Raw genomic sequence first — 14452 nt, 5'->3', positions numbered from 1 at the left:
TCGCCTGCAAACTCCCCTTGGTGCTTGGAAATATTGGAATTAAAAAACTTTAAAAATAAAATAAAATGAAAACCATGTCGCATATGATGATAGGCTAAGCACTATAGAACCCAATGATCAGTTGCGAATAACATTGGAAGTCAAAATGTAGCTTAAGAACGTATAAATTTTTTAGGGCCAAAACGCTTAGTTCGGACCAATAAATACTCTCATTCAAACAAGGCATGCGAAAGTGGTTTAAAAACAAATATGCATGAATCACATTCGGATGGGTGAGTTGATTCGACCGAACGAGCGTGCACCACATCAACGACCAGGATTCACTCACATGCAAGTTTAATCGACGGGATGGATATTGTAATGCGACCTGACAGAGGCACAACGTCTAGACGAGATAAGGTCTTTGGCTAAATGACGAAGGATCTCCGCATGTCAAAATACGTTGTAATGACATGGTTGACGAGATTGACATTTATGGGTTTTGACCCAAGCTCATCTCAACCATGAAGAAATTCATAATACTATGAAAAATTAAATGTAAAAGCGGAATAAAGAGAAAAACTGAGACGATATTTATGGGTGGGTTTGTGTTAGACACCAATTTCTTGATAATCAATTACAATGCAAATATCAAAATCAATTACCTACAATTAGATTTTAATACAATCAAATATGATCATATATTCTAACAAATTTTCACAACTTTATAAAATAGTAAAATTTGAGAGTATTTTAATTTATATATCTTTGTTTGTGAACATGTAATTAATCATCATATGACTTCTAGATTTCACTATATATTGGAGACAAATTTGCTTTAACCATACGTACATATATACCAACCAATTGAACATGGTAGAAGCTAGTTAACATGGTACATATATACCAATTGAACATGGTAGAAGCTAGTTAACAGAAGTACAAACTTCTGCGCCCATCATGTGGCATATAGGGCCGCAGCAATAGTTATCTCTGGCTGCATTCCCCCCTTATTTTCCCCTCCTCTCTCTATTCCCATTTGTAGTGAAAAAAATTCACCCCCTTCTTTCCCCTCCTTGTGAGGGTTTTGTTCTGTTGGTTTTTTTTCTATAAAGTGGTTTGTTACCAAAAAAAAAAAAAAAACATGGTAGAAGCTAGCAAATATCGTTTTAAAGAAAGCAATATCCTATAACTGCCTTGGAACATTTTGACATCATCTTGAGAGATAGAAACTTTGCACCAGCATGCATAACTTAATTACAAAATTGTCTCTTTTCACGAAATCTTATAGAACTAATTAAAATGACACACACACACACACACATATATATATATGGTCAAAAAGCTAGCCATACATATTTTAATTGTCAATTTTCACACAACCTTTGATGTTCCTATCAACAGTATCAAAAATGGTTTGATAAAGGAAGTAGGTACGTACCTTTGCTTTTTTTTTTGACATGTCCACACAAGAGGGGAGAGGGAGATTCGAACTAGTGACCTCCACTTTATTAAATATGGTCACAGCCGATTGAACTACCTCCTGTAGACGTACCTTTGCTTTTTTGGTGTGAAAGGAGGTAAAATGGCCGTCTCTTGGAGCGAGGTTTGCCAAAGTTTCCACATTTATGATTCTTCCACAAGTTACCACTATTTTGATATAACATATTTAAACTTTAAAATTGATCAATAGTTTCCTAATAGTAGTAATTAAAATTTTATATATATATATATATATATATATATCAAAGGCCCTACAGATTCTCTTAATGCTTATTCCCCAACATCTTTCCTAATCCAATATTTTACTTGCCTTTAAAAGTATCAATTTAGAACAAGAAGAATCTTGAAGTGATCAAATTCTTTCAATTGGTTTATCGATGGAAAGAATACAATTCTAGCTTGGTTGACAAGATCAGGAATATTAATCTTTTCCTAAATATATATAAATTATTCAGCAGAATCTTAATTGGATAGATCCAACCTAAAACTTAATAAATAGATTTCCAAACTCCGGTAATTAATTTCCAAATCTTTCTCAAAAAAAAATAAAAAATAACAAACAAACAATGGGGACACCTAGACTGGCCGGGTCTGGTCGTTTGAGGAACATATTTTCCACGACATTAATTTAGAAATTAGAGCTCAACTTTTCCATATATATTGTCTTGCCGTTATCATTGAAGATGGAAGTCTTAGATCACATAAAAAGTTATATATATTTATATATATATATATACAATTAATACTTTAATAAACAATGTCAGATTCCATTGCCGGCCATGGAGTTTAAAAACCATTTCTGACTAATCAAGATTAGCTGTCTAGCTATAGTAAATAAAGTCATTATTGGCATAATATTTATATATATAATCAATAAAGTAGAGCGAGGAATATTATATGTAGTGGGAGATTCGATCTCTAATCAAACGGATGGAAAGAAGTGAAATGGATTTGAATCACTTAAACGAATCTTTGAGTTTCCATGAAGATGTCACTTCAGATCAGAATCTATATTAATATTTTTGAAGCTGAAAATGATGTGATTACCCATGAAAATAAGAGGGTTTATTGAGCAGCTGAACATCTCCAGCTAGCTTTTGTCAAAATCAATATGCTGTACGGAGTCCCAGGCCGTTTTGGGTAAGAAACAAATTAATATTCTTTTTGTTAATCTACCATGTAAGCAAATATGGAATGAGTAAATTAAATCTAATATTGTTTTGAGTATATGTAAGCAAAGATGTTAGTCATATATATCCCTCTGTTAATTCAGGTAAAATCTATAAGGCTTCGTTTGGCAAAGGCCACGAAGGCCTGATAATTAATACTCCACTTTTTTTTTCTTTTTTTTTTTCTTTCACATCAATAAATTTGTACTAAGTTTCAAGCCACTAAAACCCTAAAAGCCTCTCCCGAACGGAGCCTAACTAAGGGTCTCACATTTATGGTTTAATTCTTGATGTATTTAAATAAGATAAATGTTTGTTTTCATTCTCTTACACATTTCTTGACAATCTCCATATAAGAGATGTATGTGCAAACCCATCATTGAATGTGTAAGACCCGGCCCACATATAAGCCCCATAGATTTAATGGTGGATTTGCGAACGCTGTTTCATAGATCTTTTGATTGAGCGCATCCAGAGATGAACATGTTTGAAAGCGGGTCAATGTACTCAATTTAAACATCTAGAGAAGGAAGATTGCACAAGACTCATATTCATATGAAGAAGCGTCGGACGAACTGTTTGGGATTGCCTCAAGAGAGGAATTCATGGGCTTAGGCTTGTAGCTAGGCGCATCTTTGAAATACATGCCACTCAGTGAGAAATGCAATTTTTTCTTCTCTTGTCCATTTCTTGTCCAACTCGATCCATCCATTTTTTTTTTTTTTTTTTTTAAATTTACCATTGAATCTATAGGGACTACATGTAGATTCTACAGATCCAATAGTAAATTTAAAAAAGAGTTGGAAGATGAACAAGAGTTGGAGAAATATATAGCATGTCTCCAATTAAATACATCACAATCCTATCAAAATATATAAAAATTGGTGATACCCTATACTTAAATGTGTAAAAATATGTGACATCATATAATAGTTCATCCCCTATTAAAGTATATATATGCTCATTTTCTAAGTTTGAAAATGAATGTTTACTGGGGCTAGCTTAACAATCATCTCTAAATAATTTCTTATTGGAACTAATTAATTACATCACCCTTGTACATTTTCTTTCCAATATATACAATATTATGTATAATTTGCTACCTAATAATTGACCCCCTATTTCGGGGTTAAATGTTTCCTTAATTACAACCTCATTTCTCCAAAAAGCTTCCAACGTACATATTGGTATCCAGCTACAGCTAAACTTAATTTGCAAGAAAGAAGAACCAAATCCTCGAAAAAATTGAAGAAAAAAAAAAAAAAACATAGACAATAATTCCTCCCCCAGCACAGGGGTCCCATTTGTCATTGAGTAGCAAATTCATCGTATCTGACTAGGTACCAACGTCATGGGTGAAAGCAAATTGGTTCATAATCAAATATGGAGGATGCAAGTGGGTGGGTCAGCCTCAACAGATTCATCATTGAACCATATAATATAGATGATAATTTAGGGTTTTAATTACAAGCATTTTTGTGTGGAAACACGTAAGTGATCAATCTCTAATTAATTTAATTTAATTTAACATCCCAGTGGTAATAATTAATTAAAATTCGATTTGTGTGGTTATATTTCTGATAACAATTCGCCGCTTATATCACATCGACTGACATCAATTGTGCAAGAAAGTGGGGGAAGAACACAGAAACCATTCCAGTGAGTTTCATGAATGGGGGATTTAAATATCTTTATTTGGTCTTCCCTTGCCCATATAAATATTACATGTCATTCTCAATGACTAATCAATTTTGTTATAATAATCCCACATCGCTTTCAAACTGCATTATCTTGATAGTGTCATATAGACTACTAAAGATGAAAGATTGTGACACAACTCACATTATATTTCACTGATTATAATTGACATAATCTTTGGTGATCAAAGAAACTGGATAATTGGTTCAAAGTTGATATTAATTTGCGGGTCGTCTTGATTTTCCTTTGTCTATGCTTAATATACAATTGATATGGGACATTTGCAGAAACTACAAGGAAGGTTGTGCGTGAGGAAATTTGTAGGTTTGATCAAGATTTGAAGACCATAATAATTACTTCTGCCGGCCGGCCCAAGTTAATTTTTTTTTTTTTTTGATATTCCTTGTAGTAAGTACTGTAACTGATGGGAAGAATTAACTGTTGGTTGATTAAACTAGTGTTATCATTAATCTTAATCAAACAGTGTTTTTCTTAACGTTTATAATTTTTACAGATCAAGAAGTTATTAATGTTCCTAATTGTCATTGTTTTGTATCTACATGTGATGTTTTTGTGTGTTACTTGCTAAGCAACATGTGTAAATCCTTCAGCAGCCTGCCGGTTTTGCTCAATCCTGTTAATTAGGGCACCAGACATGCATGCATGAAAACATGAAAATTTCTCTCTCTCTCTCTCTCTCTCTCTCCCTCTCTCCAGCCGGTTTTGCTCAAGCAATTGGGGCACAAGACATGCAAACCTCTATTTCTCTCTCTCTCCAGAGAGGAATCTGAAAGTCAGGAGGCCTGAAGATTCCCAGTTTGGACTATTCAGAAAAAGAAAAAGGAAGTGATTGGACGAAAGAAAAGAATATAGGGGAAGTGCAAAATCTACAGTGACCACTTTTATATATTGGTCACAAATAATTAATTAATTAATTATTTTTATATTTTCACTTAATTAATCTAATTAGGCGCTAATGATCAATTCCCTACCATATATCCTCTTTCACAATATATATATATATATATATATATATATCTCAAGTCGCTCTGGCATCCTCTTTCGCAAGATATATATATATATATATATATTAATAAATATTTAATACATATATAGTTTAAAATCTTAAGTTGATAATGAACCGTGTATATTAATTATTTGTCTATATAAATACGCAGAAGCAATATGTATATATTTATATGTGTGCGTGTGTTTGATAGGCATGTTGGCGACTTTAGGATGTATACCACCTTTTTGATAGTTAATAACACAAAAAGAATTTTCTTATAAATATCGTAAATTATTATTATCTAAGTTAGAATAATATTAGGTAGCCAAGTTGGTTTATCAAAAATCTAAAGTATTAGTAATAAGATATATATTATCCATTTCCAGAATCTAATTTAGTTTAACCAACCAATTGAAAACTTCGACTTGCATGCTTTCTTTTAAAAATGAAAATTGTTAACCAAATGCTTAAACCAAGAGCCATAAGGCAAATAAATTGAGAGTTTTGAGCTCTTTAATTGTTAAATTGACACACACACACACAACGCAATAAAGAGATTAATATACGGTAGAACAATTATCTACTGTATATATGATATATATCAGATTGGATATTATGTTTTGAATAAATCTATTTTTCACACTTATTTTATATATATAACGTCCACTTCACACCGGCTAGTTTGGCGTGCAATGGCCCATGCACCCTAATGACACATCTAAACCAAACTTTCCAGGAGATCGCCTATCCTGGTACTACCTCAAATAAACACACTTAACTACGGAGTTCCAAAAGGTTTATGGTCATTACAGCTTTAAAGCATGTTGTTGTTAAGAATGGTGCAAGCATACATATAAGCACATCTCTAGGCGATATGGCTAGCCACATGGCATGGGTTGAATGGTTTCAACCTTCATTCAACTCATGTCATGTGATCAATGGTGTGATATAAATGTGATAAAATAGGTGTGAAGTGTAACATTATTCTTTTATTTTTTAAGATATTTTATTAGTCCACATGCTCTATGCCATAAGCTGGAGAAACTAGCTAGTTAATGATTTGTTTGGGTTTACAATTTCAAAACGGGCAATTTAAAAATAGAGATTTGAAAACGGTATTTGTCAAAACGCAACTAGGCATTAGCTAGCTAAAATTGCAGTTTGACTTTTAAAATTGTGCATTTTTTTCAAAACACACCTCATTGAAAAGGCAGATTTTTCTTTGCTTTCAAATCATAATTTTTTTATAAAACACACTCCCAAATAACATAATTTTTGCAATTTTGTATAAAATCTTACTTTTGATTTCTAAAATCGCAGTGCCAAATGCAATGGAAGTGTCAAAAATGAAGGTCATGTAAGGTAGAGAAGTACATTTTTGGTACTACAAACAATGGACCACACTTATATTATATGGATCACAAATAATCAAATTAAAATTCTAGGCGTAACGTTGGTGTTCATGTAAAAGTTATTCCAAGTTATGTTAGGTACATTGAAAGTGACCATTGAGAGACACATATATTACAAAATCATATACTCACCATAACCATGGCACTGCAAAGGTCATTCCAACTTGTGATAGATTAATGAAAGTCATTTTTATGAAATTTAAAAATATTGCTCTCATTTCCCATTATTTAAGTTTTATCGTTGAAAGTTTCTCATTATATTAATGGAAACCTGGAGATTCTCAATCCATATTTTCTACGATGAAGTTGAGAAGTTATAAGAGCTAAAAAATGTGGTCATTTTCATTCATTGTCACACACATACCAAAGCATTCCTATGACAGCAATGCTAAACAGGAAAGCAACCGGGTTTCATTCAATAAAAACCATGGGCATGTTGGTTCCCTGGAACGAGATTAAAAGATAAGAGTTGAAAAAAAACTGATTAAATATTTTAAAGAATACTAGAAACGAAATAAATAAACGTACAACTCAACAAAATTAATCACAATTATGTATTTCATACAAGATTAAAGGATTTATTGATCAACTCGCTAAATTCACCTCTACTCGAACTTAAGCTCAATAAAATTATTATTCTCAATAATTTCATGTACTAAAATTATATATTTTATAAAATTAATAAAATTTTATATTATTCTTGTAATTTTCATGCTCTTTACAAAGTCTTAAGATACCATGATGAGTTTGTGCAAAAAGGTTCTTCAAATGTTTTGAAACGCCTATTGTTTTCTTAGTTTTGCATGTTGTAATTGTTTACTATGTTTTCATGCACTCATAAAAGCCTAGGGTGAGATTTGTTACGTAGTGGTTTGGATATAGGAGCTTTGCATACGTTCTGGCATTCTGACCAAATGTTCGACCTCGAGCCCGAATGTTCGGCCATAAGCCAAAACGTTTGAACTGTATTCAAAATGAGTGAAATTAGGGTTTTGTGACGTTCTAGCTAGCTAGTTGTTTCTCAATTAAGACCTAATGTGTTATAATAGGTTCTCTAGTACTATGTGTAACAATAAACTATGTTTCATTATAACAAGGACTCGAGATGTTTGAGGATTCGAGCGAGTGCACGAGGTAAGTAAATACTTACGACTGTTTTCCCTAAAAACGTGCAATATGTTAGCTGATTGGGTGCGCGTATGTTATGAGCATAATTACTTTATAAAACTAGGTATAGGCTTTAATAATTGATTAATAAGATGTGTCGTATAACATGGTATACTGGTATGTGTGGTATAATGGTCATGGGCTTACTATATAGATTTGATTCTATGGTCAAATGTGTGTTTGTATAGGTCTTTGGATCCAATGGTTGTTCGTGACCGACATAGCCATGTTTGATTGGCGAGTAACAACTAGACGTACATCATTAGTAGCATGGGCCACCTGAGGTCAGACTCGGTCAGGCTGCAAGTGTTATAAACGGTAACGTGCAATATCTGGGACATCAGTATTCTATTACAGGTCCATCAGGACAACGCAAATCCTGCTAAGAATTGTTAATATCTAGAATAGATTATGTATAATAGTTATGACTTAATTATGACATTAGTTTTTTGCGTTAAAACTAGATAGGTGATTGTCTCTGGGACTACATCTCAACCTCTTGAAAACTAAAACTATACTTTTATGGGGTAATAAGAGAGGCAACACCCATTACATTTGCGAAAACACATGTTTACTTCTGCACTCATAATGGAAGCTCATTTCATACCTAATTGTGAGGTTTACTTATTAAATCTTAGACTTATGCAGTATTTGCAATTTGTTAGATTATCTATTTTAAGAGGACTTTTAAAAAGGAAGAAGCCAGGAGTTTGTTTTGCAGTACCAGGTTTGATTAGAATGATTAGTTTGGTTAGAAGCTCTGAGTCTATGATTGATGGTAATACTTGCATGCTTTATGACTTTAAGATATCTCAGATATATATGTTACTTTCACATTCCGCTTACATTCAATTTGAGTATGATTAGACGAGTGATCCCTTCAATTAGTTACTAGTTAATTGAATTGGATGAATTGCCAATAACCCTACTGTGACACCCCGATCCCATATTGGGAAGATGAGAAAAAAAACCCATATAGAGTGGGTGGTTTATGAAGATAGTCATGAGTGTCCCACATTGCCTAATTACTAGGTGAAACTGAGCTTTATAATGAATTCTAGGGAAGCTCCAAATTTACTAATCATTTTGGAGTAATAGCGCAGATATGGCTAGCGCTTTTCTTTGGCTCATTACACCTACTAGAATAGCTCAATCCAGTTTTGGGGGCGTTATAATACCTGTTAGAGTATATTTGATTATCTTATATTATGAGATTTAATTGTAATCTTATATGATATTATGGGATTTGATTGTATCCAAATCTTATACTATTTCCATATTTGTATTATTCCCATCTACCTCAGTTCTCCTATGAATAGGAGACTATTATGTTGTAAACATCACTAAAGAAATCAGAGCAAAATGTAGTAAAATTCCAAACATGCTCTAAAAAATCAAGATGGTTTAGCATAAATCAAGGTTTAAGCCAAAAAGTCTAATAAGTCTTTTTGAATCTTAAAATAGTAATAAAATAAATATTCTCATTTTTAAGATATAAAATTAATAATCGAATTTTTGTTTTTCAATTTTTTTAATATATAATTTTCAATGAATGACATGGTTAATCCACTTATCCAAATCACCATTTATCATATTTTTCTTTTCTATTTGGTAATTTTCAAGTTTAATGTGCCATAAGGAAATGTCTATTATTTGCATGCTACACATTATTGTTTCAACCATTTCTTTTTGCAAATCTAATAGATTCACCATTAGGTTTGTGGATTCATGTGGGTTTCACAAAAATTCAATGGTAAATTTACCTATTGACTATACGGAAATAGTTGAAAAATAATTAAGAGAATGATTTTTATCATTTCTCTTACTTAAATTTTAATCACTCTCTCCAGCATGGATCTATTGTTGCAAATAGGTTTTGCATGAATATATATATATATCTATTGACGTGAATCATAAACATTTATATAGAAACATTATTTGATATTTATTTAAGATTTACATTTTTTTTTACTTATTTCATATTTTAAAATTATTTTGTGTTATTAATTACAATGAATTTGTTGCGAGTATCATTTCATTTTTTCTTCTAATTCTGTTAAAATAATTAGTTATCCAGTTATATATTCATTTCAATTCAGTTTGATCTTATATTTTGTCTATTATTAATAACAAATTTATCAAGAACTCATTTTTGAGATTGAATTAGTTTTTAAATGAATGAATATACTAAAATCAAAATAAACTATAAAATATTAAATTTAGAAAAATAGAGTTTGATAAGTGAAGGGTACTTGGATCAATTACTAATTAAAATTAATGGCATTTATTATCAATACTTAATCAACTAATTATAGAAAGAAAAAAAATTCAAATAAAATAATAGTAGGAATGTAAAAGAGTGTGTAAGAGAATAACAGAATAGGAAAGTAAGAATATTAGCATTGACTTGTGAATTTGCCATTTATATTTAAAATTTAGATAGAACTTCAATTCCAAAAACTATCTCACATTGGCTTATCTATCCCCAGGCTAAACTAACAGTGTGCTACAATACCAATCCAAAACTCTCTCTCTCTACAAAACTCTCTTTGTCTCCACCCAATGAGTGTTCCTTCAATCTCCATCATGAAATCCCGGGAGGAGGGAGAGAGCCTAAATCCCTAGCCTTCCTCAACCCCAAACCCTCTTTCTCCCCTCATTTTGTTAATCTTTTGCACACCATTTTCTGCCTTCTCCACCACCCTTTACCATTTTGTAGAAGAGAACAACAGAATTGAAGGAATGGGGAGAACAGCAAATAATCTTGTGTTTTCGTCTTTTTCTTAAGAAGAGCAAAAAATGACCCGGTTTGTGCCAGTTCCCTATAAAAGTTATTATATTTGCCTTAATCACTTGCCTTTCATTGCTACTATACCAAATATTAATATATAAATAAATAAAAAATTTCAGGGAGTGGTTGAGCCACCTCTTTTGTAGTGACCTAAATTCTTAACTAAGACTAAGATAGCTTGGTTAAAGGGCTAATTGGACTTTTGGGTCACTAAAGATAGCTAGAGGGTCATTTTGAAAGTTTTGGACTTTTAGGCCGAATGCTCGTGTGGGGGACCACGCGAACGTTCACCTGCAAACAGTACACGAACGTTCATATGGGGACCGGTTGAACATTCGTTGACTTTTGTTTGACCAGTGGATATTGCTCGAGCGTATGACTGCAACCCTAAAACTGTTGGGTAAACAATACGTGAACGTTCGGCACTGTAATACCGAACGTTCGTTACTTTTTAGAATTGCTTCTGCACAGCTCACAACTTTTCTACCTATAAACACCCCTCCCCACTTGACCCCTAAGCTTCATTTTCGCCCTTGTTGCCCTCTATAACTGTTGCTTGAGTGTTTTTGTGAGTTGTGAGAATTCTTGAAGGAGGAGGAGAGATTCCTTGGAGGTCTTGCTTCGAGCTAGAAGGTAACCTTCTAAGCTTAGTTTGTTCCATATGTAATTATTATATCACTTTTCTTAGGTAGCTTAGTTGTTGGTTTAAGCTTCTAGTTAGTTTGTTGTCTTTAATCTTGGTTTAAGCTTGGGTGAGCATTTCATTTTTGTTGAATGTATTTCTTTATGCATGAAGATTTTTTTTGGGTTAGGAAGTGTCTGAGACCCTTTTGTAGCCTTAGGACCAGTTTGGGAAGGCTTAGGAGAACATTGGACCAAATGAGGTTTTACCTGAACCTTCTGGTCGAACGTTCGACCTTGAGCCCAAGCGCTCGCCCAGGAGCACAAGGGAACGCCATTTTGGCCAAAAATGTTCAATATCCCTGTTTTATGTTCTGGGTTCATTTTATTTTGGACTTAGGACTAATAGTAGGCCTTCCACAAATTTGGAGAACCCGAGCCCCTTGGAAGACTTTTAGAACGATCCGGGTGAGTACGACCTCATATAATACTAGCCATTTCTTTTTCCGCATTGCACGACTATTTTGTGTACCAAACATGTATTTTACAACTCTCACGAAATACATTTTGCTGCATTATGAACTCTATAATTTGTAAAAATGTGCTACTTAACAAGATAACGAAATGATGAGACTTGTAATAGTATGCATGTAAAATAGGGACAAGACTAATTGCATCGTATGCCATGGTACACTGCTACTTGCTGGATAATGGTCATGGGCTTACTATACATGTTAACTCTATAGTCAAATGTGTTTGTGTATGTGATATATACGGCTTGGATCTAATGATTATTTCGTTACCGACACAGCCTTAACGGGTGGATCACTACAGGACGTACATCATTAGTAACATGGACCATCCGAGGTCGAACTCGATCGGGCTGCTAGTGTTATGGACGATAGCGTACAATGGTCGAGAAAACGACATTGTATTACAAGTCCCTCGTGACAGTGACAATCCTGCTGAGAATGAGTAATATCTCGGGTAGACCATATAGTTGAACTATCATTGATTCACATGATTATAGCATGTATTATACCTATATTGCATTCATAGAGTACTGTCATACTTAAAATGTTGCATTCTTTACCAAACGGTGTTCATCACTAAATGATATAAGTACTATGGCCCCGTTTGGTTTGCGAAATAGACCCTTGGATTGGACTAGCTAACACTAGGTATAGCTAGTCCTTTGTTTGGTAACACTCTATTCCTGTGAATAGTCTATTCCCATGGGACTACTAATCCCATACACACAGGGTTAGCTAAGCCACTCAAAAATGAGTGGCTTAGCTAATCATTTCCTGTGAGATTAAATTAATTGTGTAAATTACCAAAAAAAAACCCTACTTGTGGGATGAAATTTCATTCTCTCTCTGATTCTTCTATATTTCTCTCTCTCTCTCTCTCTCTATATATATATATATATCTTCGTTTCTCTTTTCTCCGTCTCTATATTTCGTTCTTTCTCTTTTTTTATCTCTCTTTCTATTTTCTCTTTGATTATTCTGGTACAGTTTTTCTGCAAGTGCAAACGATTTTTTTTCTCTCTATGCCGTCTCCCTTTTCTGTACCGTTTCTCAGTCTTTTTTTTAATTATTTTTTATTATATATATATTTTTTAATTCTGTTTTTTAATTTCTTTTGATTCTCTGTACATTCTCCAACTACATTTTTTTTATTTCAAGATTGAGCTTGATTCTATTTTCTCCAACTATATTTTTTTTATGTAAATAATTTTGTAGCGTAATTGCAAAAAAAAAAAAAAAAAAAAAATAAAGGCCGCATACCTGACATAATTAAAAACAAAAAAGAAAAAGAAATTATAGTAAAGTTGTTTATGTTTTTTTTTTTTAAAAAAAAAAAAAGAATTAAAGTCCTTAATAATATAAATTGTATTTGTATTATAAGGGTATTTTAGAAAATTTGATCACAATATGATTTCATTCACCAACATATTGCATTGTACCAAACGAAGGAATATGATTAGCTAGTCTATTCCAGCGTTACAACCAAACAAAGGAATAAGAATAGCTAATATATTCCACACTCTTCTATTCCCAGTAGTAGTTAATCATTTTCCAATGAACTAAACATTCCGTAAACCAAACGAGGCGTATGTGTATTTTTACTCACTAAGTTTTTAGACTTGCCCCTTTATTTCCTCCCCCAAAAAAAATCCATTATATATAATTGCGCGATTTAGCTAGTATAAAGGAGCATGCCTACGGACGGCATAATGGTAGTGGCTAGGATCTAATCCAGGTCATTTTTAAGGATATAGACCCGGTTTGGCTAAAGCCCATGTGGGACGATGGAGGAACCCCATGTGTAGAGATGATAGAGATTGTTATCATGCTAGCACTACTTAAACTTAGGCGTTAATTTTGCTATTCATTGGGAGAATTTATTTATGTTATGATGTTTTACCATTACTCTAGTTGTTATAATTATGGTATTTAGTTACTACTTTCTTATTCCTGTGGTTGAAAGTCTTTCGCTGTATCCTCTCGTTTAAGAGAGGTTATGATCCCTGAGTCTTGTTTCGTGAGGGATAAAGTTATGAGGCGAATTATGAAGTCAATTACTAGTTAATTGATTTTCACGGGGCATTATACCTTTTGGCCAAATGGGGGTGGCCAAACCACTCTTAAAGCCATGGGGTGGCTAAATGGGATGGCTAGGGAAGGAACCAGAATTTTAGATTAGGGGAGGGGGAAAAACTTAGAAAAAAAAAATGAAAAATATTTTATGGGTTTAAAAAAAATAAAAAATTGGAGGGTTCAACCCATAATAAAGCATATAATTTAGAGCTATTTTTTAAATTTTAGGGGGAATAGTGCCAAGGGTTTTTCCTCCTCTAAAGTTGGCCGAAACAATCCCAAATATGCTCAACGGGGGTGCATGGCAGAACCACCCCATGGCCATTAGAGATGGTTTAGCCACCCTGAATATTTATTACTTTTTTAATTTTTACATTGATGTTTGTATTTACATTTTTTTATTTGTGGGTGACACATGTCATAATATGATCGGATCTAATATGGCATTTTATATGACAATGAGCTAATTGCAAATCGATATAACTATACAAATTGAT

This window comes from Corylus avellana, chromosome ca1 (genome assembly GCF_901000735.1).
Source record: "Corylus avellana chromosome ca1, CavTom2PMs-1.0".
NCBI lineage: Eukaryota > Viridiplantae > Streptophyta > Magnoliopsida > Fagales > Betulaceae > Corylus > Corylus avellana.
The sequence above is the reverse complement of the archived record's forward strand: the minus strand, read 5'-3'. Positions refer to the sequence as shown.